This window comes from Notamacropus eugenii, chromosome 2 (assembly GCF_028372415.1).
Source record: "Notamacropus eugenii isolate mMacEug1 chromosome 2, mMacEug1.pri_v2, whole genome shotgun sequence".
Lineage (NCBI taxonomy): Eukaryota > Metazoa > Chordata > Mammalia > Diprotodontia > Macropodidae > Notamacropus > Notamacropus eugenii.
Window position 1 is genome coordinate 217,075,634 of NC_092873.1, and position 25,292 is coordinate 217,100,925.

Sequence of the window (25,292 nt, forward strand, 5' to 3'; positions counted from 1 at the left end):
AGTTGTCTTGATATGAAAGCAATTATACTCAGTTTTAAGTACCTGACCATTTAGAGGAATTATAAACAAAAGGGTAGAAGTATCTTATTCCCGATACTCTGATGTCCCTGTAATAGATATTATTTCTATTGATTAAAATAGAGTGAATTTTACAAAATCATAATTCTGATTGGATAGGCATTGTTACACAGTTCAGGATATGCTAATTTTCTGTGTTAATAGAGGAGACCATACATGTTATCATAGAACAGGATTCTAATTTCAGAGGAAGAGAGAATCTGAGAAACCATCCAGTACAAGAAGTGTATAAGAAATTAGAGGCCAGAACAGGGCAAGTGCTTCCTCAGGGTTGCATCATTAGTTTGCTACAATCAGGACCAGAATCCAAGTCTCACAAGTCCTAGTCTGGGGCTCTAACTTACTCCAAAGTGGTTAGTTTTGAATTTGAAACATGTTTCATATTCTTACATTCCTCTTAGCCTCCCCAAATAATCTTATATACATAAATTGCCCTAATAACAGTTCATAATAAGCGTTAAATTCATTTTGTTTGCCAGGTACTATTAACTGCTGATACAAATTTGTAAAAGATTAAAACTAGCTTGCATATCCTTAGAATTAGCTTTGTGAGTGGTGCTAGAAGGCAATCTTGGAGCTTGCTGGTTGGTGGGGAAAATTAGGTGTAATGCCAAAATTACATATTAGTGGAAGTGTAGACATAGTTATAGAGCATATAAAAAGTTAAGTAAATGAAGTTAAGAGACAGACACTTTTGGCTGTGACCTGGATATCCTTGAATGGGGCAGGGCATCTCCATATGGCTCAATATGTTTATTCAGCATGGGAAAGTTCCAACTGACAGTGAAAATCTGCTACAGACAATACACAAGTTAGATACTTTGTGCATGGGAGGAAGCCGTTATATGGTGGGAAAAATGAGACTGTCAATGAGTCTATCTGAATTCTTCTGTAACCATGGAATTTCAGAAGAAATTGTGATCTCAAAAGTCATCTAGTGTATTTGATCTGTCCTTGATCAGGAATCCCTTCCAAAACATCTCCAGTAAGTGGTCATCTAGCTTCTTTTAGAATACTGCTAGTGATGAGAAACTCATTATCTGTAAGAGAACTCATTCCATTTTTGGTCAACTTTAATTTTTAGGAAGTTATTTCTTTTACTGAACTGAAAGCTGACCCAGCATCTTCCACACCTATTGCTCCCAGTTCTAACATCTGAAAACAAACAAAATAAATCAAATCCTTTTCTACAAGGCAACCCTTCAAATACTTAAAAATAGCTATTACTTACTATTAATGTCTTCTCTTGTCTAGGATAAATATCCTCAGTTCTTTCAACATGGCATGGATCCTCATCGTATTATCATACCTTGCCTTCATACATATGATTTGGTTTCTCAATGTCTTTTCTAATTGGTGGTGCCAAAACTATGCATAATATACCATATGTGATCTTACAAGAATACCAAAGATAGGGTATCGTGGTATTCTAATCTCCTTTTTTCTGACCATCATTTCTCTATTAATCTAACCGAGGAGTCTTTTTATTTTTTTTGCCATAGACAGAGAGATAAATAGATGTATGTTCAATTCAAAGCCACATAGATAGAAACATCACATGGAAGATTTAAATTCAGCTCTTCCTTATTCCAGAGTCCAGCACTCTGATCTCTTCAGCTCTGTTATTCAAATATTGTTATCAAATATTATTATCATTATTCAAATATGTTATTCAAACATCATTATCTAGGTCAATAAGATGGAAAGCTTGATGTCAAACAGTTGATAGGGGCCTAAGCTAGGCACATTTTAAAAATCAGAAAATCACATTAATACATGCTATGTCTTAAGTTGCATTATAAAATATGTATGGAGATGTAAACACGATGCAATTATTTTGTATATATTATTTTTATGAACTTAAATATGTTGCAATGCAGCATGACAAAGTGTAGTAATTAGGATCATTTATTTTGTGTCAGGGATACTTGGGTTCAAATCCTGCCTCTGACGTACTAACTATGTCACTCTGGGCCATTACACAACTTTCTAAGATGAAAAATGACCAGTGAGTTGGTGGGCATTGATAGAGAGAATTCATACGCTGGAAAATCTATCCCATTGCTAGGTATCCGTACGTCACAAAGCAACAACAACGTCAATAACAACAAAACTTTTGTCGCCAATTACTTGGATGATAAAATAAGTATGGAGATAGGGAAAATTATATATTATATATAATGTAATGTACAACATGGAATATATAATACAATTAATTTACTTTAGATGAGTAGATTAAGTTGAGAGAGAAATTCCAGTTAGTGTGAATATTGAATTCCCTGAAGTGCTCACATGTATTCAAATTCACGCTATTTAAAGTTATATAAAATATGGCAATGGGTTCCAGCTCAATGGAAATATACAGTGTGAATTTGAATAATTGAATAAATTGAATAATCCCACTTTAGGGAATTCATTAGTCATACTAATTGGGTCCTAGCTGCAGAGAGATAGGAAAATAGCTAGGTTGGTAAAGAGATAGAGAGGTAACTGAAGAGGCATTCTGGTATAGTGGACAGAGAAATGATCGTGGAGCCAAGAGACATGCGTTCAAGTCTTGCCTCTAATACATACTGCCTGGGTGACCCTAGGAGATTTACTTAACCTCTTAGTGCCCACAGATAATTCTTTAAGGCTGTAAGTTGCAGAGCAGATACTGTGAAACATTGGCAAATAGGAATTTTTTTGATAAATATAAAATAATATGCTCGAGAGTTTATTTTTCATTTTTGTTTTTTAGAAGGTCTATTTCAGTGAAAAGAACCTGTGAAGACTTTTTGTTGACTTGTTACAATCTACGTGTCAGGGTTTCTGTAAAACATACCCAAATCTAACTTCATGCCAGCACTAGGAAATCAGCATGACTACTAATGTGACCTCACTTTTGGGTATGCGATCTTCAAATGGGGGACATCTGGCCTTATTGCAAGAGCAGCAACGTCAGATGAGTAAACAATGAGTCAATGTTAAAATGATTTGTGGGTGGTGGTGAGAAAGGGCTTCCGTCCTGTTTTCTGGGTACACAATTAGAATCAGATTTTTTGAGAATATGCAATGTTTTGTGCATTTTAGACAATACATGGTAGTTCAAGAAGGCTAGATTAATATTAACTTATACTTTCCTGCAATAGGTGGCAAGTCCAAATCAGTCCTGGTCAATGGATTCTTTTTTTGAAATCTGAGCCAGTGAAGAGGTGAGGCTTAGGTTGGAAAAAAGATGGCCCTTGGGGAAGGCTGGAGCAAGAGACCTGTGCATTGTGCCTTCCAGACTGGAAAAGGGAAGTCAAATTTTAGTATCTTTGGCTTACAAAATTAATAGCCTCCAAAGAAAATCCACCTGCTGCCAATTCTGGTGCCAGGTTCTGGATGCTTACAGTTCCTCCAACACTCCTGTTTGTTTTCTTTACTTTTCTTTCTCCTTCCTGTAGAAGATGCCAGAGTTCCCTGGCCTTTATGACATAAACACCAAAAGGCTTCATAATCTGTCTTGTTGATGAGATACTTCATCATGGACCTACACTGAAAACAGATGAATGTTTCTGAAATTTCCATTCTTAAGAAAAATCTTCTTCCTTTCTATAGATTGTCCTCCCTTAGTTTCCCACCCACATGTAAGCACATGGTTTGTTTGTGATTTTAATGTGGTTTGAGACTGAAATCTAATTTAAGTAAACATTAAACATTCCTTTTTAGTTAGGTGATGCAGGAAAGCAAGGATTTTGCTCAACAGAGATTCTCTTGGCCTAAGAGCCCAAGTACTTCTCATTTTTGTTCCCTGCACCCTCATTTTTTAGGCAGTAGGTTTTTTATACACATAGGCAGTGTCCACCTTTTTTTTTTTCACCCTACAACCTGCTCTTCCTACCTTGACAACTTAAGACTCACTCGCTTACTTAGAACAGAGTGTCAGCTCTAGAGCTCCATACAGGGACATCCTTTCTTTCTGACATTCAACCCGAGTGTAATGGGAATTAAAAATCTTCTCCACTCATTAACAGGCCTCAGGTGGGGCTATTAAGGGAAGTTTGATCAGGGGAGGCTTGTTTTATATGAAGGCCCACACCTTTTTTTAATTACTAATGAGGCACTGGGTCACAAGGGTTGTGCCCATGGGCTCTGAAAAATGTATGTATACTCTAAGGGGAGGTTTTGCTTTGGGGTTCAAATCATTGGAAGAGTGTTCATGTGATTAGGCCGGATGAGACTCTGGGTAACTGTTAAAGAGCGCCCCCTTCCAACCCTTTGGAAACCTAGATGTACTTCTCTCTCTGGTAACTATGTGTGTATTGTCTATGGTCAGACAGTTGGGAACTTTGTCTGTTGGTCTTTCTGCTTTAATTTCTGTTTGTATTTTCTCTGAAGTTCAGGGTGCTGGCCTTTTTCCCTGAACTAAGTGAATGATAGATGGGCTTGATTAAAGGAAGATTATTTACCCATTTTAAGGATGCTTTCCTTAGAAAAGCAGATCTAAGAACCTCTACAGCAGGGCCCCCTGTGTATGCTGGGGCGCTACACCTAGTGTTCCACCCCATCTCAATCACTGCTCCATTTTCTGTTCTGTAGCTTCCTCTCTCTTGAAATCCTTTTATATTTTACTCCATTACTGCTTCATGCTTTTAACTACAGCCTCACAAACATCTAGGACATGAGTCTGGATGACTGATCTTCAAGAAAGCCTTTTGTAGCCTCAGAAATAAGGAAAAGTTGTAGACGTAGAAGACATCTGGTATCCTGGTCAGAACTTTCATTCATTCATTCATTCATTTACTTGTGTTTATTTGTTTGCTTGTTTATTTGTGCTTGGCAAAGACACATAATAAAGACAGAAATCTGAGCCAGGAAAATGGGAGGCAATGACTTTGTCTTCTTCCCTTGGCTTGTGTTCTTGATCTGGCCCTGACATTTCATTTGGCTGGCAGTTGAAAAGGATCTTGGAAGTAAAGTAGGTTACATAGTTCATGCCTCCACAAAGCTCCTCTGTTGTTCTTATTTGCATTGTTGTTTTGGAGAGAGAGTACTCAAAAAAGAGTTCTAGCAGTACTCTGTATTAGATTCAATCAGTTACAAGAAATTTTTTGACCCTAATAAACGAAGAAGCATTTATTAAGCTCTTGTTATGTACAAACCATTCAACTAAGCACTGAACTGCAAATAGAGTGGCAAGACTGTTTTCTCTTAAAGAGCTTATATTCTAATAAAAAGACTACATATAAAAGAGGATTCAGCAGAACAGCAAATAAAAAAGATCAGGATCCTTAGGGTATAGTGGCAATTCTGATGATAACGTATCTTCTTTCATGTTTTTTTTTTCCATTGTTAAAACCATGTTCATTTCTTATGTCAGTCTGTCAGTAAGCATTTATTAAGTGCCTACTATGTTCCAGATACCCTGCTAAGTAAGTGCTGGGGATTCAAAGAAAGACCAAAGATTGTCCCTGTCCTGAACAGAGTTCACAGTCTAATGGGGGAGATAACAAGCAAACACATTTGTACAAACAAGTGATATACAGGTTAAATAGGAAATAATTAATAGCGGGAAAGCACTTGATTTGAGAGGGATTAGGAAAGGCTTTCTTTAGAAGATAAGATTTTAGCTGGGACTTCACGGGAGTGAAGGAAGGAAGAACATTTTAGGTATGGGAAACAGAGAACATGCTTGGAGCCAAGAGATATAGTTTCTTGTTGGAGGAACAGCCAGTAGGCCAGTGTCACCAGATCAGAGTACTGGGCAGGAATTAAGGTGTAAGGAGACTGAAAAGGTAGGGGGGTAGATTAGGTTATGAAGGGCTTGAAATGTCAAACATATCTGAAACTGGAGATGAAAGAGATTCATGGTCAGACCTATGCATTTGGAAAGTCACTTTAGCAACTGGATAGAAGATAAACTGGAGTGGAGAAAAGCTTGTGGTAGGTGGGCCAGCCAGTAGGTTATTGCAATATTCCATAAATGAGGAGATAAAGGCCTGTACCAGGGTAGTGACAGTATCCAAACAGAGAAGAAGGTGCATCAAAGAGATAGACCTTGGTAATAGATTGGATATAGAAGAGAGAGATAGTGAGGATTGTTGGATGACACTTAGATTGTAAATCTGGGGGGCTGAGAGGATGGTGTTGTCCTTGATTGTAATGGGGAGGATTGGACGGGGGGAGGGTCCGAAGGGGGGAGGGTCCAGGAGCAAGATGATGGAGTCAGTTGTGGATATTTTGAGGTGAAGATGTCTACTGGACAATTCAGTTCAAGGTGTCTGAAACATACTTGGAATTATGAGTTTGGAGATCCTCAGAAGGGAAAGAAAACAGAGCATACATTTATATAGTACCTGCTATGTGCAAGGCACTGTGCTGAGTGCTTCCCCCTGCCCAGATATCTCATTTGATTCCTCATATTAACCCTGCAAGGTAATTGCTATTACTATCCCCATTTTTCAGTTGAGAATACTGAGGCAAACAGAAGTTAAATGACTTGTGCAGGGTCATACAGCTGGTAAGTATCTGAGGCTAAATTTCATCTCAGATTTCCCTGAGTCTAGGCCCATCATTCTATCCGCTGTCCTCTATACTACCAACACCTCAATAAAACTTATTTCTATACCTTGTGTCCATCACCTTTCTGTTGGTATATGAGAAATATACTTCAGCGTAAGTCCTCTAAAAACAAGGAAACAAGCATTTCTTATTCATGTACCGTGTCTCAGGCATTGTGCTGAGCACTTTACAAATATTATCTGATTTGGTCTCATTTAATTCGTGTGACAATCCTGGGAAGTAGGTACTATTATTGTCCTCATTTTACATTTGAAGAAACCAAGGCAGGCTGGTGAGAAGACTTGGCAGAAGTCAGACAGCTAATAAATGTTGGAGGCTGGATTTGAACTTGTTTTCCTGACTTCATGCCAGGGACTCTCAAACCTTTGCACCCTATAGCAGAGAAATTGGGCTAAATAAGTAGGTTTGAAAATCATCAGCATAGGAATGGTAATAAAATCCGTGAGAGGTTATGGGGTCACTGAATAAAGTAGAGGAGAAAAGAAGAGGAACCGGGGTAGAGTCCTATGGAACACTCATAATTAGTGGGTATGACCAGAATAGGATATTGAAAGGGAGCAGTCAGAAAAATAAAAGTACCAAAAGAATGGACACAGTATAAAGGAGAAGAGGGTAACTGACAATATCGAAAGCTGCAGAAAGGTCAAGAACAATGAGGATTTGAGAAAAGGCCATTGGATTTGACAAGAGACCGTTGGTTCAAAGATCAAAGGTCGGAGGCAAGATTATAGAGAATTAAGAAGAGAATGAGAAGAGAGGACATGCTGGCACCTACTGTAGATATAACCTTGTTAAGGAGTTTAGCTACAATAGGAACAAGAAATATGGAACCATAGTGGGTATGGAAGGATTTTGCTCCACTTTGCATCTGCTGCCTTGTTGGTTTTATGAGACCAGAGGAAATACCCAACAGAGATAATGCTACATTCTAAACAGAGATGGCCAACCCAGAATATAGAGAGATGAGGTATCCAGAAGAAACAGCACACCCAATAGAAAACAGAGCACCAGAGGAATTTGACAATTCTGCCGCATCAGGAGTGTTGTCTGTTTAAACTCAGGGAACAAAATGATGAGTAATTAGAAGTTGGAAAGGCCAATTTTGCCTCAATATCAGAGGGGGAAATCCTTTTTTCATATAATTATCTAAAAGTGGAATGACCTGCATCACTAGGAATCTTTAAATGGAGATGGCATTTAGCTTGGCTATTGCAGGGAAGATTCCCATATAGGGTTGATTTGGAGGAGATGATATATGGGGTCCCTTCTGATGCAAAGATTCTATGATCCTGTTTGCAAACAGACTTTCATTTTTTTTCCCCTTTGATTTGGATTTGCAATTTCATTGATATAGGGAAATTTTGGTTCAGAACCTTCCTCCACAAATGCAGAGCAGCAACTCCTTTGGATTTCAGAGAAATCAATCCAGTAATCTCACTTTCTTCTACCCTCACCAGAGTCCTGTGGAAGTGGAGGAGGGGTAGTTAGTGGGAAGCAGAGGAGGGAAGCCGGATTCGCTCCGCTGAAGCAAAGTGAGTCCCCAGAGCCTAAGAAAGCTACCTGCTTATTTCCTAAGGGCACTCAATCCTGGCAGCTCCATCATGGTGAGGGGGCTGCTGGCACATGAGTGTGTGTCTGGACACACTTAACACAGCCCCTACGCAGGCCTATAACGATACATGAAAATGCTTTAATTTGAAGAATTGGTCATCTATCATCAAGTGAGTTTTAGATTTTAATGATCAAGTACAGTATTTCACATCAAATAAAATATCAGCCTTCCTTTGTAAAGAGATTTAAGCAGAATTTAAACCAAAAAAAAAAAAAAGAAATTAGCCCATTAAAAAGTACTGTTAACATATATTTCTCATAGGGCTGTTGTGATGAATCAAGTTAGATAATGTATGTAATTTGCCAACCCTTTTAATGTCATATAAATGTTAGCTATTAGATAAAAGGTTCTCAACCTGCTGTTCATGAACTTTTTGTTTGTTTTGTTTTTAATGATTCGATAACTGTATTTCAGTAGAATTGGTTCCCTTTGTAATTCTATGTATTTCATTTTATGCATGTAAAATCATTATTTTAAAGAAAGTACAGAGCCCCTTTATCACAGTTGAGCAAAACAAAATCCCACTTGGTCATGTCCAAGCCTGTATTTCTTATACTTCATATTAGTCCACCATTTTTCTGTGATGAGATGATCAGTATTTTTCTTTTTAGGGGCATCTTGGTGGCATAGATGATAGAGCACTGGATCCAGAATCAAGAAGACCTGAGTTTAAATGTGACCTCAGTCACCTACTAGCTATGTCATTTCACCTCTCTTTGCCTCCGTTTCCTCAGTTGTAAAATGGGATATTAATAACACTTCCCTCCCTGGGTTGTTGTGAGGATCAAATGACATAGTATTTGTAAAACACTTCGCAAAGTGCATGGCACATAGTAGGTACTATGTAAATGTTTATTATTATTTATTTGATCAGCATTCTTAAGTCTTTCAGGATTTTCTTTAGAACACTGATGTTGTAGTATAATTAGTTGTTTTCCTCATCCTCACTTCATTTTAAGTTCATAGAAGACTATGAATCCCAATTTTGAGAAATTGCAAGTTCTACCTCCCCATTTTTCCTTTCTTCAGTAGTAGATTCTTCCTTTTCCCCTCCCTTAATTCCTCTTAAAAAACTCAAAATAGAACCAATCTATCCCATCACCTCTGTTTTTCTTATTTATTTATTTCTCGTTCTCACTTCACTACCTTTTAAATGATATTAATATTCTTAAGGGATAAATACAGTTAATAACTGTATTTCAGTGTAATTGGTTTCCTTTGTAATTCTATGTATTTCATTTTATACATGTAAAATCATTATTTTAAAGAAAGTACAGAGCCCCTTTATCACATAAGTACAGATGAGCAAAATGAAGCCCAGTTCTTCTAGGTAGACAGATAATCCTTTTGGAAAATCTATTTTTCCTTTGATTTTCTGCTTGAAGCTTTTAGGGAGTTGGATCTGCATATTGAAGCACATTGGTATCGATGATATTTTATACTTTTGGTTGTTTTTCTTTATTTTATTCATCTTTCCCATTTTACTTCCTGAATTGGAGCTTCATTTCAGTCCAGGAACTATACTTTTGATAAAATGGTTATCCTTGCTTAATCTCAACCTGAGTCTCCTGAATTTTTATACTGACCTCAACAATCAAGGCTTAGACCCTCCTGAGCCTATGTGGTTTAGGCACTGGATCTTCAGGGACCTCTCTGGACTCTTAGAACCCAGTATGAAGGACCTCCAAATGCCTAGACCAGGGCTGTTCTGGTGTTACAGTACCATGTTTGTTGCTGCCATTATGAGTTCTACTCCTTGCTGCTGCTAGGGCTTCTAAGGTTCTCACTTTGGGGGCTTTCTGACCCTTCTGGGGCTTTCTCAGGGGCCCATTCCACTCTTACTATGTCTGAACATAAAGTTTTGCTGGATCAAGGTGTTTTACTTCTGTTCTAATGCTTTTTTATTTGAGTGTTCCCCTTTCCTCTTGCCTCTGTTTATGCGACCAAATTTTTGTGCAGTTGAGATGGAAATTTCTCATTTGATTTCTTGATCATTATTGAGTCTAGTGTGAACTTTAAGATTTTACTAGAGTAGATTATATGGGAGCAGAAGACCTCCCAGCCATTCAGATGGCTATCTTGGGTGGAAGTCTTCTAGTATTCGGTAGTAGTATGACTATTTGAAGGCTGCATAGTTGATAGAGGGCTGGCTTTGCAGGCAGGAAAATCTAGGTCTAAAGGCTTGCCTCTTACAAATACTGGCAGTGTAATCATGGCCAAATTACTTTCAATATCCCAAATAACTTTTGAAATACTATAAGTTATAAATATAATCTCCATCTGTAGAAGGGGTCCCATATGGGGGGTTCCATATATTAATAAAATCAGAGATTTGGACCTTCCACTTATCCCCCAATTAAAAATTAATCAGGATGGTCATGTACCATTATTATAGGGAAAATTTGTGACTGCTTTTTCCAATTTCATTTAATTAAAAATATTAAAAGCCTCCATCAAAGTGTCCCTTATACATCATCATACCATGCAGATGACCTTGACTGTTTCAGAAGAGTTGCAAACTAGAGCAAGTCTTACTAAGCTACAAAGGCTTGAAGAATTAGCCTTGTAATAGATTTTGCTTTCAGAAGACCATCCTAGCTAAATTGGGACAAGTTTATTCTCAGATGATACATTTTTTCAGAAATACACAGAAAATCACAAAAAATTTCTGTCAAGCCATAGAGGAGCTATGATCTATGTCTGTGGATGAGAACCCACACCAAAGAAATCACAAGTGCTTGAAATGTTGCAGAATACACGTGCAGAGCACCATCCTGGGTACTGGGAAAAATATATGGTGATGGTTTTTCCTGTAATCCCTTGCTTCTGGGGAAAGCTAAAGGTGGTGGACTGATAGAATTTGGGGATTTTGAGCTGCAATGTGCTAAGCTAATCTGGTTTTTGTATTAAGTCTGACACCAAAATTGTGAGCCCTTGAGAACAAGAGGGCACAAGGTTGTCTAAGGAAGGGGGAACTGGTCCGCAGTGGAAATAGAATAGGCCAAAGTTTCTGTGGGATGGTACCTGAGAGTGGCTGCTGTACTTTCAAGCTGGATGAGATGTGGAGGGACAGGAAAGGGAAGGAGAGAGGTGAGGAAGGAGGAAAGGGGACACAGAGAAAGGAAAGAAGAGAAGGAAGTAAGAAAAAAAGGAAGCAAAGAAGGAAGGAAGGGAAGAAGGAAGAGAGAAGGAAAGAAGAGAGAGGGGCAGGGAGTTACTGTCTGAGATATTCTGAACTTTCAAAGTGAGAGGAAAACAATCAAGAAGGAAGGAAAGAAAAAAAAAGGAAGGAAAGAAGTTACTGTTTGAGACTTCTTAACTTTTAAAGTGAGAGGGGAAAAAATCAAGAGGGAGGGAAGGAAGGGGACTTATGGTCTGGTAGGGAGATAAAACATTACTACTAATAGCTAGACTATTCAATATGACAAGATAGGTGCATAAAAGAGGTGTAGAAAAGAAGTCCTATTTGTGGATCCCACAGTCCTGAGCTGTTTGTATCAGTACTGTCTTTCTCTGTTGGAGAGGAAAACAATTGCATTATCATTATAGTTCCAGAAATGTGTCTTGATCACACCTTGATTTCCATTCAGTTTGGGGAGTGTCCTTCATTCTGTGTGTCCTCAGACACCTAAAGAATCTAGTGGGAGAAGGTGCTATCATCTGCTGAGCTGGCTCGCTTTTCCTCCCCTGATGGACTGACTCCCTGGTCCTCTGCTTGGTGTGTGGTTGCTGTTTGTACCTGCTCTCTGTGTTTGCATTGGCACTGCCAGGCTGACATGCTTCGAGCCTGGAGTTGTTCATGAGGTCTGTCTGAAGGCTTTGAAAACCTATGAGTCGGCGGCTCGGGCTAGAAAATGTCTCTCTCAGTTTTTTGGGTGAACTCCATGTTTTTTCCAAGAGGTTAGATCACTGTCCACAGTCCGAGGTTGCTAGACAGAATGTAACAGTTACTGTTTGAGACATTCTGAACTTTTAAGGCGAGAGGAAAAAAAAATCAAAAAGAGGAAAAAAGAGCCAGGGTCACCTCAACAGATTGAAAATGAGCATTTTTATATCTGGTCAACAAAGTCTTGTTATTGAGTTGAAAAGGTTCATCACCAAGGAAGGAATTTTTAAAATATGAACAATCCTTTTATGGTTTTTCTAGTTTGCCAGTAGGACATGCTGACATATCAACTGTCTGTTTCATGTGTGAGGCCAGATGAATCCCAGTGGCTCTCTTGGGCTGGGGAAAGAATTAGAAGAAATGTGTTTTCTTCCAGCTGCCTCTTCTCATTCCACTGGTCCACAGAGAGGTTTATAGATGAGCTTTCATGATCTTCTATGAATAGTAAAATTTGTGAAACCCTGAAAGTACTTCTTCTCATCCCTGCTCGCACTGATGATCATTTCTTGTCACATATGTGAACACCATTAGACTTCTTAGGCCTGGGACTTCACTGTCTCATTGGTATCCTTTTGGTGCATGGCTCCATAGTGAAACAAAAATCATTCTGCCTTGTGAGCTTGTGTGTGCCCACCATAATGTCTTTTATGAATACTCCAACTTGGTCTCTACCACCCAAAGGTCAAATATGTTATATCTCTGCTTTTCCCCCAGGATTTTCTGGTATCCTTAAGGGGATGTGAGGGTATATAGGCCCTCTGCAAATGACTCTAACCCCTACCTATGGTGTTGTCCAGTTCTATTAGCTGCTAACAGATTAGTTTTTTACTAATTTTTACTTCAAAAGATGTAATCATAAATATATAAACTTACTTCCCCAGTATGGAGAAGCAAAATCCTCTTCCCTACCATCAGGGGATTAGGTTTATAGCTTAGCTTGGTTCTCATAGAACATAGTCCATGTTCCAAGTCCAAAACCACCTTTGGGCTTGAGTCCCAGGCACACTGTCTTCTCAGGGCTTCCATGCTGGGCTGACTGGCTGCACTATTGTGCCTGTAATCCTGGCTCCAAGGTCATTATGGCTTGAAAACCTTGGCCTATGGGGAGTACCTCCAGTACCCGAAACACTAGAGAAACAAATACCCCCAGGGTATTTGGCTAGGGTAAAAGAAAAAGAGCAAGGGAAGAAGAGCCCTTCCACTCTTACCCAAACTGGGCATGTCAAGACCAACCCAGGTCATGAAATTTGCCACCCCCAACAAATAGGCAGAGGTATATAATTTTTAAAACACAATTCTTGTCCCAAATTCGGAACAGATCTCTGTGATCTCTGAAGAGGCATAAACAATATCCATTCATTTGCTTCCCCAGTGCCATCCATTGAAGTCTCAGATATCACATGCACTCTCACAATATAGATGAAAATAAATTATTTCCAAATACAAAGTCTTACAGATTCATGGAACAAGGAGAATTTAAAAGTTACCTAAATAATCCAACAAAAGAAGAAGTATTTTACAAAGTTTACCAAATTATCTCTGCTTGCTTAGCCTTGCAGGGTCTTTCTCAATCCATAAGCAAAAGAAAGCAAAGATAAAGAAAAGTGACTTCTGTCTCCATAAGAAACTTTGTCTACAATGAGCTTGCCATTACTATATGGTTCTCTTCCACAGGGATTTGGGACCAAGTCAACCATTGCCTCTTTCTCAAGTGAGAAAGTCATCCTGGGTAGAAACTCTTCCAAAGATCCTATCAGTAGATAAGGCCATCCAAGTGAGAGCTACACAAAAATGTATCCCTTTCTAGACAAGGATTTCAAAAACAAAAAGTGTTCCTTTTCAAAACAGGGCTTATTAAAATTCTCTGGAGACTCTCTAGCCAACATGATCCCCAGATCCATGTAATTTCCTTTGAATGAAATTGTAAATTCTCTCACCAGGACAAGAAGAAAATTAGGCTCAGTTACAGAAATAGTGCAGTATATTAGCTCCTTAATGATTTAAGGTATAGGTATTTTCACCCTACACAGCTGTAGGGCATTTTGCTTTTATAAAAGGCAAGAAGTCTAGGTCTGCTTAAATGCAAAAAACCAACCAACCAACCAACCAACTATATGAACATTTTGACTAGATAGTAGCAATTTAGTGATACCAAATTTCTCACAGTAAAATGTATTTCCAGGACTTATATGGGATTCAGTAAAACAGAATTGAATAATACAAATGTGTAGAATTTATTAATATAAAACGTATTGATATTTAAACAAACAGTCAAAAACCGGTAAGTTCTCAAAATTAAACCAATGGAAATGAAATGTGTGACATATACGTATGTAGATTTATAAAGATATAAGAATTGCATCTTTAGAGTTGTAAAGGATGTCTCAGTTTTACAGAGGAGATTCCTGAGGCCCAGGAAGATTAAAGTGACTTACTAAGGTAACAAATGTAGTAAGAGTCAGAGGTGAGATTTAAACCCAAGTCCTCTGACTCTGAAGATCATATTCTTGCCACCATGCCATGCTCCTTCCTCAAAGGGATTGCTGTAGTGAATGACTAAGCTGAAGTAAATCTATAACTATACTTAAATGAAGGGGTAAGGACTACGAAAAATAATAATCTTGGAATTGTGTATTGCTAAATTTCAAGACACAGTATCTTCATTTATAGGAAAAACATAAAATATTCTTTGTTTTTTTATTTTCAAATACAAGGGCTGTGTACTTGTAAATATTTTGAGAATTTTGTCTGTAATGTTTGCCTGTGGAGACCATAAAGAATGCTTGTGAATGGGACAGGAGGCAGTGCCACTTGACCAAGCCAAGAAAGGATGCTCACTTTTTGGTCTCCACCTAGAGAAATTCCAGTAAGAATTTACTGGACTCAGCCTGTTCCTGTGAAGTAGTACATTATTCTGGGTTCAGAGGCAGTGGTCTTCTGTTATTTCCAATTATAGTGACAAAACTATCTTGTCAACATCTCTCTGGAGGACCTATGGTTTAGTGGATATCACTTTGGGTTTCAAGTTAAGTATACACATCTCCTACTTACTAGTAGCGTAACCTATCACAAGCCATCTCACCTCTTAGGATCTCAGTTTCCTCATCTGTAGAGTGGGTAGATGTAGGTAAGGTTCCTTCTATCTTCAAACCTTCTGACCTTCCTTTCCATATGCACACTCCACATTCCCATCCATGTTCTTTACCTGGTATGGCTGCAGGGCCTTCACCTGGCACAAGAAACTTGACCATACACAAGATCAATATCATTAAAGACTCATTTTGTTCTAGCTCTAATTTGATTTAACTGTTCAAATGTACAATATGGTTTTGTTTGCCATTCAGGAGTTTTATCGGCGACACAGCATACATTCCCCTGGTCCTTTTTATGAAAGAATGTTTATACCTGTGGGCAAGTGCTAATGGTAGTGAAAGACTTGCATTCATGGGAACAGCACTTGGCCATTCATGGTTGCCAAGGTAAGCAGCAAAGGCATGCCCTCTGCCACTCCATCGCCTGGAAAAGAAACAGTCTCTAACGGAACAGGCTAGCACCCCTTAAGGCCAAAAATCCTTTGCTTTTTAGAGTTCTTTTTTAAGGGGAGAAAGAAAGAAAACATGAAATAATACTAAGAAAAGCATATTCTTTTTGTCCAGGCATTTATAAAAAAACAAAGCAAAACAATAAAAAGAGGCTTAGAGTGTTCTATTTTTGGTTCTACATAGGAATTTAATTCAGGCCCAGACCAATGCATTGTGAACTAGAAGCCCCTTTCATAGTTTAATTTCAGAGACACATGGGACTAATGAGCCAAGGCATGACTGCAGTTGGAGTCTACAGGCTCCCAGGCCTGTGATTGTTATGTAGTGAATAGGCAGTTTCTCTGATGAATTTGGAATTTTCTGCATTCTTAGGACACTTGTTTGCTGCATTATACTCCCCCACCTAATCCCATCCCATCAGAATGGGAAAATGTCACCTGAAAAGAAATGGTTCTCTAAAGACATTGACTATCATGCCTAACAAATTAGGAGAGAATTTTTCTCCTTTGAGACAAATCAAAGACAAGTGACTTGGACAAGTTCAGTGATAGTTCAGGTGACTTTCATTGCATTCCACCCAAACAGAGCTTAGATTGTTCTCTCAAAGGGGAATGCTAAAAGATGTTGTACTTCTTTTTGGTATATAGTATAGGCTTGATGCTTTGTGTATGAGATATTAGAAGCTGGCTCAACAGCTTCACCAGGAGCAGAAAAATAGTTTTTGCTTCAGAATTTTGGAATGCTCCCAAACTCAAAGTATAATGACTTCTGAGATAAGAGTCATAGTATCTCAGAGTATGCATCTGATTGACTCTATTATAAGGAAAGAAAAAGAATGATTTTTTTTTTCAAAATAAAGTTGAAGTGAGCAATGTTCAGAATTTAACTTAATGGCTATGGTAGTGTCAGTGACTTGAAAATCATTTCATAGATCCTTTGAAAGAAGTGTGTTTCTATCAAACCTAGACCTCCCTTGTCTATTATATTAAATCAAATAATATCATAATAGGCTGAAAGTTTAGGGCTTATCTAGTCCTTGCTTTTGTGGAGCAATAATCCTTTCTATAGTATCCCTGGCAAATGGTCATACAACTTTTATTTGAAGATTTCCAGTGACAGGAATCTGTAAGATAGCCCAATCAACTTTTGCATAGCACTTTTCTTTTTTTTAAAAAAAAAAATTAATTTTTAATTTCAACATTCACTTCCACAAGATTTTGGTTCCAAATTTTCTCCCCATCTTTCCCCTCTGCCCATCTCAAAGGATTGTGCATTCTGATTACCCCTTCCCTCAATCTGCCCTCCCTTCCATTATACCCCTCCCTTCTTTCATCCCTTTTCCCTCTATTTTCTTGTAGGGCAAGATAGATTTCTATACCCCATTGCCTATGTCTTATTTCCCAGTTGCATGTAAAAACAAATTTTAATATTTATTTTTAAAACTTTGAGTTTCAGCTTCTCTCCCTTCCTCCCTCTCCACTCATCCTCACTGAGAAGGCAAGCAATTCAATATAGGTTATACATGGATAGTCATGCAAAACACTTCCATAACAGTCATGTTGTGAAAGACTAACTATATTTCCCTCCAGCCTGTCCTGCCTCCATTTATTCTATACTCTCTTTTGACCGTATCCCTCCTCAAAAGTGTTTACTTCTAATTACCCTCTCCTTCCATTTGCCCTCCCTTCTATTATCCCTCCACCATCCCCCCAAATTATCCCCTTCCTCCCTAGTTTCCTGTAGTGTAAGATAGATTTTCATATCCAATCAAGTATGCGTGTTATTCCCTCCTGAAGCCAAATCCAATGAGAGTAAGGTTCATTATTTCCCTCTCACCTACCTCCTTTTCCCCTCCATTGAAAAAGCTTTTTCTTGCCTCTTTTATGTGAGAGACAATTTACCCCATTCTATTTCTCCTTCTTCCAATATATTGCCCTCTCACCCCTTAATTTTATTTTTTCTAGGTATCATGCCTTCATATTCAACTCACCCTGTGCCCTCTGCCTATATATTTATTTATTTATTTATTTATTTATTTATTTATTTATTTATTTATTTATTTATTTATTTATTCCCTTCAGCTACCCTAACACTAAGAAAAGTCTGAAGAGTTACAAATATTATCTTTCCATGTAGAAATATAAACAGTTCAACTTTAGTAAGTCCCTTATGAGTTCTCTTTCCTTTTTACTTTTTCATGGTAAAATTAATTAATTAATGAGTGTTGTATTTGAAAGTCAAATTTGCTATTCAGTTCTGGTCATTTCATCAAGAATGCTTGAAAGTCCTCTGTTTTTCCCCTGAAGTATTATACTCAGTTTTGCTGGGTAGGTGATTCTTGGTTTTATTCCTAGATCCTTTGATCTATGGAATATCATATTTCAATCCCTCCAATCTCTTACTGTAGAAGCTGCTAGATCTTGTGTTATCCTGATTGTGTTTCCTCAATACTTAAACTGTTTCTCTCTGGCTGCTTGCAATATTTTCTCCTTGACCTGGGAGCTCTGGAATTTGGCTACAATATTCCTAGGAGTTTTCCTTTTGGGATCTCTTTCAGAAGGTGATTGATGGATTCTTTCAATATTCTTACCCTGTGACTCTAGAATGTCAGGGCAGTTTTCCTTGATAATTTCTTGAAAGATGATGTCTAGGTTGTTTTTTTTTTGATCATGGATTTCAGGTAGTCCAATAATTTTTAAATTGTCTCTCCTGCCTCTATTTTTCAGGTCAGTTGTTTTTCCAATGAGATATTTCACATTGTCTTCTATTTTTTCATTCCTTTGGTGTTGTTTTATAATTTCTTGATTTTTCATAAAGTCATTAGCTTCCATCTGCTCCATTCTGATTTTTAAGGAATTATTTTTTTCATGAGCTTTTGGACTTCCTTTTCTATCTGGCCAGTTCTGCTTTTTTAAGGCATTCTTATTTTCATTTGGCTTTTTTTTTCCATTTGGGTTAGTCTCTTTTTTTAAGGTGTTACTTTCATCATTATTTTTTTGCGTCCCCTTTAGCAAGCAACTGACTCAGTTTTCATGATTTTCTTGCATCACTGTCATTTCTTTTCCCAATTTTTCCTCTACTTCTCTTACTTGATTTTCAAAGTCCTTTTTGAGCTCTTCCATGACCTGAGACCATTGCGTATTTTTCTTGGAGGCTTTGGATGTAGGAGTTTTGACTTTGTTGTCTTCTGTTTGCATATTTTGGTCTTCCTTTTCACCAAAGTAAGATTCTATAGTCTGATTCTTTTTCCAGTTTTTGCTCATTTCCCCAGCCATTTACTTAACTTTTGAACTCTTTGTCAAGGTAGTTCTCTGCTTCCAGTGGAGGTGGGAGAATGTACTGTCAGCTGCTTGATCCCCCCACGGTCTGTAAACCTAGAGCTCCAGAATCAGCTGCTGTTGCCCCTGTGGCTGCAGTGGGCTCCTCCACTACTTTCACCATGCTGAGGCTGGGGCCAGCCTACTCTACTCCCTCACACAGGTTCCATAGGGTTTTTCCACTGAATTTCCAATTTATCCTCAGTGTTAAATATGGTATTCAGAACTGAACACAGGACTCTAGATAGTGATTTGAAAACAGCAAGATTCATCACAACCAACAGTTTACTCTTTTGGGACACTAAATAATCTATCAATGTCATCTAAGATCTTATTAGCTTTGTGGTACCTTGTGACAGTGTTAATTCATATGAATTCCAATCAACAAATACAATTCAGCTAACATTTTGAGTGTTAGTGGGGTGCAAGTCAGGCAGCTAGTTTGTGCAGTGTATAGAGCTGTAATCAGAGGACCTGAGTTCAGATCTAGCCTCAGACACTAGCTGTGTGACCCTGGGCAATAACCCTGTTTGCCTCAGTTTCCTCATCTGTAAAATGAGCTGGAGAAGGAAATGGCAAACCACTCATGTATCTTTGCCAGAAAGTCCCAAATGGGATCAGAGTTGGACATGATTGAAATGATTCAATAACAACAAAATTGAGTACAAGGAACTCTGTGTCTGGGGATGCCGAAATAAAAATAATACAGTCTTTGTTCTTAAGGAATTTATATTCTGTTCTTTGGAACTGGGGTTGGAGGATGCTGTATCATGTACACAAATAAATACAACACAATCTGATGAGGGGCTGAACATAAATCACATAAAGGAGTAGACCCTAGATGAATCTTAAAGGAACATCATAGAAACAAGCATTTGCTAAATGACCTCTATGTTGCAGGTACTATGCTAGGCCTTGGGAATGCAAAGCAAGGCAAGAAGACAGTTATCACTGAAGGACAAGTGAGATTAAGTTGGAGTTGAGAGTGGAGGGAGGGGCCAATTTATGCCAGGAATGAAGAATAGCGTGAATAAAGGCACACAGATTAGACATGACAAAATGATTTCATGCAAACTAAGAAGATCATAATTGGTTTGAAATTGATTATAATGCTTGAAATCACATTGGTTTGAAATAAGCAGACTTTCCCATCCAGATCTGGCATTCATACCCTATGTGTGGGTTTATAGTCGATGTCACACTTCAGTGTATACTTAGCTGCAATTTTTCTATAAAATGTATCTCGTTTGCAGGATGTGACCTATATTCTAAGGTAGTCAGAATCCAGAGCAACTGTCAGTCTAATCAGTCAACAAATATTTATTACGCATCGATTTTGTACCAGACACTCTCCTTGGCACCTGGAATATAAAGAAAGACAAATCATGGTCCTTGTTCGAAAGAAGATCACGTTCTAATGGGGGAAGATATATGGAGAATAAATTGGAAATAACCAACATGGGGAAGGCAATAGAGGGGAAGGCATTAGAATTCAGAGGGATCAGGAAAGGCTTCTTGTAGAAGGTGAGATTTTAGCAGGGACTTGAAGTGAGCCATGGAATTTAGGAAGTGGAGATGAAGGAGGAGAACAGAGAGGACAGCAAGTGAAAATGCCTGGAATACGGAGGTGGCGTTTCTGGTTTGAGGTCAGTGTCATTTCAGATTATGGTGGGAGACCTAAAAGAGTTAAAAGATGGGTCTTTGGAGGGAAGGAGGTTTTGAATGATAAACAGAGGATTTTATATTTAATCTTGGAGATTTTAAGGGAGCTCTTGGAGTTTACTGAGTAAGGAAGGGCATTTTTGGTTTATAAATAGTACTTCTAAAGAGAAGGCTTTTACTTGCAATTTTAGCATTGTCATTCCAAGTTAAATAGTTAATAAGCAGATCTCTTATCACTGAACTGCACATTTGTCAGTACAGAAACAGAAGGAAAGCACCAATATAGGCACAGCCAGAATGTTCCATAGCGAAGTTGGCAGGGGTGAATCCCAGCCATGTATTAGCTATGTCACCCTGGGCAAGTTACTTAACTTTGATAGGTTCAGTTTCCTTATCTTTAAAATAATAGCTAACAATTACTTTAGGCTTTTCAAAGAACTTTACACATATTATTACATTTGATCCTCATACAAACTTTGGGAGGTAGAGTCTATTATTATTTTCATTTTATAGATGAGGAAACCAAGGCTGAGAGAGGTAAAATGACTTAACAAGGCTATACAGCTATTAAGTGTGGAAATAATACCCCCCCTCCCCAAGTTGTGAGAATAGTACTTTTCAAGCTTGAAGGGCTAAAAGAAATGTTAGATATTATTGTAATGACAAAGAATAGGGATAAATCATAGGAAGATTGAAAAATCTCTCAGGCTTAGCCTTTCAGAAACTTACAATTCATCTATATTATATATCCATATACATAAAGACATACATATGTATAGATATAGCTATAGATATAGTCTACCATACATACATGCATATATGTGTGTATATGTAATATTCATCTATATGTAGAGGAGATTCTAATATACATATATAAATATGTTTTATATACACACATGTGTGTATATAAAGTGTATTATATATAAATATACATATATGTAAATACATATATATAAAATATGTATTTTTAATATATATATGTGTATAGCCAAAGGAGAGGGCATGGAGAGGGAAGATTATAATATTCTCTTCTAATAGATTAGTCTACATATTAGGTTAGAATCTTCATTCTCTAGGCTCTGGCATCAGCTTCCGTATTTTCAATTATCATCTCTGAGAGAAGACTTTCAAATATAGCTATCCAAATGGATAATTTGCTTGATATTTCAACCCAGAAGTCCCATAGGGATCTCAATCTCAATATGTCCAAAATGGAATGCGTTCTCTTCCCAGCTTTTGTGTAGATTGTCTTCTGTTTTCACTCTATCTTGTAATCTCTAACTTCTTTCAAGAATCAACTCATATGTCAGATGCTTTGCAAAGTATTTCATAATCACTCCAGTTATTCCATCGTAGCCTTGGTGACTGATCTTTGTGTCTCTGAAGCATTTTTATTGCATGTTAGTAAAGCATCAAATACCGTGAGAGGTGTCATATAATGGTTAGTTGTCTGCTTCTTCTCTCAAAGTGTTACTTCTACTAGTTGGCATGAAGGCACAATTCTGTTGTGGTTTCTAGTCTCATCTATATTATAATTAATTCAAAATATATTTACCAGAGTTAGCAAGGTGTTGGAATAACTGTTTTAATGAAGCTTTCAAATGAAACTTCCCAAGAATATCACTGCTAAAACCTAAAACTTACAGAAAAAAATCCTACAAGCAGTCAAAAGAAAGAACTAAAATGTCAAGGAATCATAATTAGGATTGCACAAGATTTAGGACATGTCACCTTAATGGAGTGGAACACATGGAATGAGATATTTCAAAAGGTGACAGATAAAGGTCTACAAAGAAAAACAACTTACCTAGCAAAACTGAGTATAATCCTACAGAGAAAAAAAAATGGACCCTGAGTAAAATAGAAGACATTCAAATGTTCCTGATAAAATATCAACTTAAAAGGAACTTTAAAATAAACCTGAGTCAAAATAGAAACTAAAAAATGAACACAAGTAAACAATGAGAAAGGACTTTATAAGAATGAACTCTTTACTTTTCAGTGAGAGTAGGGTATTAAAATGATTCTTTCAGAATCCTCATGTTATGAAGATTAATAGAGTCAGTCAGTTGAGCCAGAAGACCTTATAAGTAGCTCTGTTTTGAAAATTTGATTAAAAAATAAAAGAGGGGAATAATGAACTGTGGGAAAATGGGAGTAAAAATGGGGGAACTTGTTGATACAAATAATGGCTACAAAGAAAAGCTATATACAAACATAGAAAAAGGGAAGAAACCATACTTTTCTTGAACCTAAACAGGTTGAAAAAGAGTAACATGAGAACACATACATACACACACACACACACACACACACACACACACAGAGTTTGGTGCAGGAATATATTGAATGCAAGAGGATTACACATAAAAACAGGAAGAAGGCGAAAAGAGGTAGATTCACAAAGGGGTTGTGTGTTCATCCTTCATTGCCAAAGAAGACCATGCCATCAGAGAAATGATGACATGACTTGTACTTGACTTTGCTTTGAGTGAGGGAGGGTTGTGCAGGTCACCAGCCTCACTTCTCCTCCAGAGCTATCTGAATCCAGTGACCTGATATTCTTCAGGATGAAAGGAGACCACCCAGGATGAAGTAGGAGACCTTGGCGCCGTTAGGCCAAGGTCTATGCAGGTACTCAGGGTGAGGTAACCCCATTCATTGAATAGGCCTGTTTACCCTCCTGGCTTCAGAGTGATTATCAATAGTAACTGTTGCTTTTTCCCTCCCAGCCTGAGGTCTTTCTTTTCTTTACCTCATTAAAGGGGCCATGACCTAGCTACTTAACAAAGGGTTTAGTCATAAGCACAAAACCCCTAAACTGAGGGAATAATGAAGAGGAAGTGAAAGTAAAATAAAAATTAACAACAAACAAAGAAAAAAAAGTATATGATTTCATCTATACAAGATGGGGGTAAGGCATGGTTAAACTCCTTTTTATTTAAAGAAAATCTGAATATTTTAGTGGATTGAAATCTCAGTATGAGTCAACAGTGGGATATGGCAATCAAACAAGGTAGTCTTACCTTGGGTGCATTAAGAAAGACTTCCAGGAATAATAAGATGATGATAATTTTTCTGTTCCTCTGCTGTCAGACCACACCTGGAGTACAGTTCATTTCTGCAAAGTTTAGGAAGCAAACTGCAAAGCATTCAGATGAGGGAATCAAGGATGATTTAGAGGGCTTTGGTTTCATACCATATAGAGAGAAGCTGACAAACCTCGAAATATTTAGTCTGGGGAGGATGTGTTAAGAGTTAGGGACGATGGTGGGGGACATGATAGCAGCTTTAAGTAGTTGAAAGTGAGTGGGATAGACTTAGTGAAGACTCCTCAGATTGTAATTTTTCTCCCAGGGGTGAGGTAAGGCCTAAAGGCTCAAGGTTACAATATTTTTAGAATAGAATAGTTCCATATAAGGATATAAAACTGTGTAGTGTATTAGGGTCTCAATGATTGGACAAAACTTACATAATTCCTCGATGTCTTCATTTCAAAAGGGATTGGTTAGATTTCGTGTCTAGAATGTAAGACCATATTCTCAGCTAATGAGGATAATGGTCAGTGGGGGGAGGAGGGACTTGCGTTAGGGTCTATATAAATCACTGCCTTTTCTTTGTCTTCGGCTTTCCTACTCCTACAGGTGAGCCCCGCTTCTCGAGAATTGAATAAATCACTTTTCTGTCATCATTTTGAAAGGCCTCTGAGTAATTGATTTATGTAGGGACCTGAGCCATCCCACACAAAAGGCTATAAGACGTAAGAGGGATTAGATTTTGTGGTTGTTTAACTCTTCTTCTAGACAGAACTAGGAGCAATGTATAGAAATTGAAAAGAGAAAATAAGAATTAAAACAAAAAGCAAAAAAAACCCACCAAAAACTTTCTAGCAATTAGGGCCATGCAAAAGTAGATCCGGGAGTAGTAGGGTGATGATCAACACTGGAGGTCTTTAAGCAAAGGCAGGATGACCACGTGTTGGGTGTGTTACAGCGTGGTTTCATCCTGGAGAGAGAATTGAATTAGATGGGTATTGCAATCCCTTCCTACTCTGAAACTGTGTGATTCATTCAATAATTAAGCCATTTAGGAAAGACAGCTGACTTTTCTTAAATACTTCCAGGGATGGAAGCTAAGAAGCTTCCCCTGGGAAGCCTTTCCTTGACTCCTTCTACTCTGTTATTCTAATGGAGATATACTTTTAACAAATCTTTCCCTCCCCTTACATACATATATACACACACATGCATATACACACATATACACATACATATACATTTATACATATGTATGTGTATGTATACACACATATATGTGTAAAATACATACCTACGTATATATATGTGTGTATACACCTCCCTCCATTGATGTAGGTAACCTTGCTTCCTTTGTGAAAATTACCATTTTTTTCATCTATCAATATAGTAATAGAGAATAAGAGTTAACATTTACATAGTGTTTATTATGTGCCAGGAATTGTGCTAAGTACTTTAGAATTATTATTTTATTTGATCCTCATGACAATCTGGGAGGTAGGTGTTATTACAATTTGCATAGGGAAATTAAGGCAGGTAGCAGTTAGTAGACTTACGCAGGGTCACAAAGCTAGTTAATTGTTTAACACTTGATTTAAACTTAGATTCTCCTGA

General features: G+C 37.7%; 1 long non-coding RNA gene across 10 annotated transcripts in view; it reads left to right on the forward strand.

Annotated features, from left to right (window-relative positions):
• Positions 1-25,292, forward strand: part of LOC140526808 (uncharacterized) — a 340,835-nt gene that overhangs the window by 81,995 nt on the left and 233,548 nt on the right. The window lies entirely within an intron of this gene.